The following is a 4,901-nucleotide window of genomic DNA, read 5'->3' as shown; positions in this document are numbered from 1 at the left end:
ATAAGGGGGAGGCGGGAGGTTTTTGGGAGCGGCGAGGGGCCGTGAGCTGGATGCCCGGGCCTCTCCCCGGCGAAACATCTGGAGGGTGGCCGGGAGCCAGCAGGGCTGCTGGCGGCATCGTCCCCCTGCTCAGCTCAGCTCAGCGGTCCTGCCACCAGCATGGACGGGCGGGGGGGGGCTGTGGGAGCATCTCCCCTGGTGGCCTTGGGGACAGCGTGTGCCTGGCTGTGGCTTCGCACGTGGCCGGGACCGTGGCCGGTAGCGGGGTGCCCGTGTGGCACTGGGTAGGGGAGCATGGAGGGGATGCCCTGCTTCAAAGGGGCAACGGGGAGAAACCAGCCCAGCACAGCTGCTGGGGGGACAGGGTGGGGTGGTGGTGATGGGGAGGGACGAGGAGCCGGAGGGTCCGTGTGTGTCCCCCCCCCCAGCTGGATGTTAAGCGCTGCGGGGGCTGGCTGCGGCAGCCGAGCGCACCTGGGTGGTCTGCAGGGCAGGGCTGGGGGCGTCTGGCTTTGGGGATGGGCTGGGGGGGCCGGGGGGGCTGAGCCGTGCTGAGCCCGCTGTGCAGGGCGGGGGGGACGTCCCCCAGCACCCCTCCCGGCAGGATGGGGCCCCGCGGGCAGGCGCAGCTCTCCGAGCCCCCGCGGTGCGCGGGGAGGGACTGGCGGGGAAACTCAACCCAGATGTGCGACAGCGGGAAAGCCTCTCGCATTCCCCTCCCTGTACCTAGAGCTGGAAGTGCCGCTCGGCAGCCCTGCCTCTTGCTGGATTTTCTCCTCCCTTGCTCCCCAGGGTGCCCTGCCGAGGAGCAGTGGATGCTGTCCCAAGGAGGAGGCAGAGAGGGACCTGCGGGGATGCTCCGGGATGCTCTGAGCAGTGCCGAGCCTCGGGGGCAGGCGGTGGGGATGCGAGCAGCCCCTGGTGAAGGAGATGGCCCACGGAGATGGGCTTCTCCCAGGGTCTGGTTCTGCGGGCAATAAAACCAGCAGAGTTGGCTGGGTGACCAGATCAGACCCCGCATTGCTCCCTTCCCACCAGACAGCCGGGCACAGGGAGCCGTGCGCTCCCCTGCCGCCTTCCTGAATTATTAAACCAGCGTCTCCTATCAGCCCTTATCTTTTTCCACCGGCACTGAACCTGCCGAGAGACTCCTGGCTTTAGCTTTGCCAGCGGGCGGGGGCAGGACTTACAGAAGATGCAGCAAGCACCCACGGCACCTGGCGCAGGGACACCTCGCCCCCCAGTTAATCCGCTCGTGCCCTGTGCTGGTGACGCAGGACATAGCCCCCAGGGCTCTTTTCTGCACACATAGCAGCGCCAGTCCGAGCTCTGAAACCCCTCTGAAAGGCTGCTGCCCGCAGGGACACCGGGAGACAGGGGCCATGGGGCGACAGGGGGCCGTTGGGTGGCAGGGGGACACGGCCCCAGCGCCGCCCTCCTCCCCACGAGGCTGCTGGAAACCCAAACCGCTCACGGGGTGCGTTAGGGGCAGCCGCCGGGAGGCTGGGTTAATGCGATTTTGTCCTCTGACTTTTTTTTTTTTATCCGGACGGAAGAAACATATTTTTATCATTTATTCTTTGACGTTTAAAGCCTATTTTACTTCCACATCGTTTTCTGGCGTGACATTTAAACAGGCAATTTGTATTTACAGCCCGAGGCGTTGTAAATAGCTTGTGCCTATACAGATGTCCCCTAACGTACAGCGCGTCTCCGCAGAGCGAGGCCCGTAGATATTTACAGGGAGATGCACAGCGTGCGAGAAGCTGTCTGGAGACTTCGCAGCCGAGGGGTACATGACCTCCTAAGAAAAAAATCCGCTGACATTTTTCAGATACCAGGATTCGGCTTTGTTTTATCGCAAAATGTAAATACGTCACTTCGAATCACGGGACATCAGCAGAAATATTTTGCATGGCTCTCGTTCAAGGAGAGGCTCTTCTTTAATTACCCTCTCTAAACAAACCCAGCTATACTGTAGGTCCCCCGGAAAGCTCGCCAGGCACAGGACACCTCCCGACGGCTTCTTCCCCGGCACGGTCGGGTCCGGGCATGGGACCCGGGGCCCCGCAGGAGGCTTTGGGATGGAGCTGAGAGCGGGGCTGCCCTGGAGCTGATGCTCCATGCGGGTCCCTAAAGGCAGGCAGAGCCCCAGTGGAAGAGTTCTGGAGGCCGGGAGCCCATGGCTGTTTCGCAGTTCTGAAATATTCACATCATCGGGTAGTAACCTCCAGCCAGCTGGTCCCGGGGATGCCTTCCTCCCGGGAGCGAACGGCCCCCCAGCAATTGGTGATTGCTGTTATTTACGGGGTGCAAGCACGCCCCTATTGCGCCCTGCGAGGGAGCAGCTGCCGTGGCTCTGCCCGCTGCGGGTTTGCAGCCCGGGCAGGTTTGCTCTTGCCCGGCTCGATGCTTCCACGTAGCTCCAGAGGCGCAGCAGCGCGAGGTCGGTGGCTGGGTGGGAGGGTCCCCGGCAGGCTTCTCCAGCACAAAGCCACCGTGCGGCCGGGTCTTGGCCGTAGTCACTCTCGTTTCTACCTACCAAAGGCTCTGCAAAGCTCGATTTAAAAGCTTGCACACCGGCACATCCATCCCGGCCCCCTGCACCCCTGTCCGGGCTCGAGGTGCTGCAAAGCCCATCTCCAGCCCCCGCCTTCCTCCTCGCCCCCCCGGCAGGGCTCGGCAAGAAACGTTTATGGGCTTTTCTAAATCGAGCGAGGCTGCGAAGCTGCGAGCTTCGCTCCGCTCCCTCATTTATGAGCACGACGTTAAAACGCGCTCCCTCCCAGGGCCGCGCACTGTGTGGCTGAGCCGCGCTCTCTGGTAGCAGATGGGGGAGCGGGGGGCCGTAAATCATCTGCCTCGCCAGGCCTCTAATCCCCCCCCCCAAGCAGAAAGCCGGGAATCTCGCGGCTTTTCTCTCTTCCTGCAGCTCCCGCTCCCCCTCGAGAACCTTCTGAGGGAGCTTTTGGAGCTGCGCTCCTCCGTCCCCTCCTGCCAAGTCCCGCTCCTGGCGAGGCCGGCCCGGCGCGCGGCCCGGCGGCCAGAACGGCAGCACGGGCCCGGCGGGAGCCCTGCGGTTCTCCCAGCCAGAGCCTGGCCCCGACACGGCTCTGCCGAGGCCGTGGGGCGCCCGGCGTCGCGTGCCGGCGTTGCGGGGCACCGGCACTGCTGGCGTGCGCCGCTCCTGCACCCAGCTGCAGCAGGGATCCTCCCGTGCACCCCTGGGAAGGACGCGGGATGTGCCACGGCACGGCCGCGGGACGCGTCAGGACACGGAGGTGTGCCGGGCATGGCTCAAGGTGGCCTCACGGAGGGACCAAAGCCCGCAGTGGCTCACCAAATGCAGCGAGTGCCCGCAGGGGGAAGCTGGAGCAGCCTCGGGCGCAGCGGGGCTGGGCCCCCCCCCCAGAACGCTGGCCGGGGCTCCCGCTTCTCCCCGCAGCGCCCTGCCGGCCCCAGCCGCTCCAGCCCCTGGCCCCTGCCCAGCCCGGCACAGATTTCGCCTCGTTTGCACATTTTCCACAGACGCAGGAGCTGGAAAACACCCTCGGTGCCAAGGGCCGGGGCGGTCGGAGCCTTCCTCCTGCATGCTGCCCTCCTCCTCCTCACCGGCACGCTGGGGCTGCTGCAAGGAGCTGAGCCCGGAGGCGCATCCCAGTACACCCCAGCCACCCCATCCCCGTGCTCCTGACCCTGTTAATTAACAAGCAATTAACTCCGGGCGGCCGGGCAGCAGCTGGTCCCACCTGCAGCAGGCTGGCCAAGCCGGGGGGGGGTTGCGTGTCCCCGGGCTGGCTGGGGACAGGGGGGCTTCGTGCCAACACGGACACAGGGCAGGGGCTGAGCCACCTTCTCCCAGGCAGCTCCATTTTGGGGCGATCCGGGGAGAAAACCCCAGGGAACGGGCACAGGGCACGTGGCTGGGATTTGCTCCGACACGGCCGAAAATTAAAACCCTAAAGTAAAGCGGGCAGCCCCGGGCAGGCAGCGGCCCCCTCCGCTCCGGCCCCGCACATCGTTTGTCACTCGGACAGGTTCAAACAAACCCCGCCGCTGCCCGGCTGGGATTAATTAGGCTCCGGCTTCGTTTCCTCCAGCTTTCTGCAGGGGCCGGGAAGGAGGGGGAAGGCAGCAGCCAGGCGGGCTGGCTCTGTCAGAAAAAAGGCCAGCGGGGCTCCCCCCGACGGAGCCCCCCAAAGCCCCAGCCCCAGCACTTACGGCCGTGAAGCCGTGCCGTGCGGGGCAGGCCCTTTGGGGTCCGGGGCAGGGTTTTGGGGCACCGCAGGCTGTGCCGTACCCCGCGCCCAGGGGCTGCCTCAGCCATCTCTGCCCGGCGTGTGCATCGTCAGCGCTCCAAAAACCGGGTTGTGCCCCAGTTTGGGAGCTGGGGGAGCACCGGGTGGTCCTGGCCTGGCTGTATGGCCTCAGCCCGGGGAACACGAGGCCGGGGAACAGGACAAGGCTGCGGGTGCTCGATGCAGGCTGTGCAGCGCGGCCGGGTCCAGCACTAGACGGCTGCTGCCACCTCGTGCATGGAGCTGCGAGGCTGCTCCCACATCCACCTCTTTCCTCCCCAAATCCTCCCCAAGGCCTCGGTCTGCCCAGGGCCACAAGCCACCGAAGCAGATCCGTGCCACGGGAACGGGACGGTCCCAGAGGCCAGGCTGAAAAGGGGCCGGGTGCCCCCGCCCCAGCACCCCCAGCCTCAGTCCGAGCACCGGGGGCACCCATGGGACCCAGACCTCAAGGAAAATGAGGATGAGGGCCTCGCTCCCTCCCTGCTTGTGCTTGGGGAAAAAAAGGACTCGAGCCCCCGGGAGCCCCAGCACAGCCCTGGCTCCCCCCGCCTCCCCCAGCCCCTACACTGGCAGTGCTCCTGCCAAGCCTGGGGTGCCCAG

This window comes from Anser anser (genome assembly GCF_964211835.1).
Source record: "Anser anser genome assembly, chromosome: 14".
In the NCBI taxonomy this organism is placed as follows: domain Eukaryota; kingdom Metazoa; phylum Chordata; class Aves; order Anseriformes; family Anatidae; genus Anser; species Anser anser.
Note: the sequence above shows the minus strand (reverse complement) of the source record.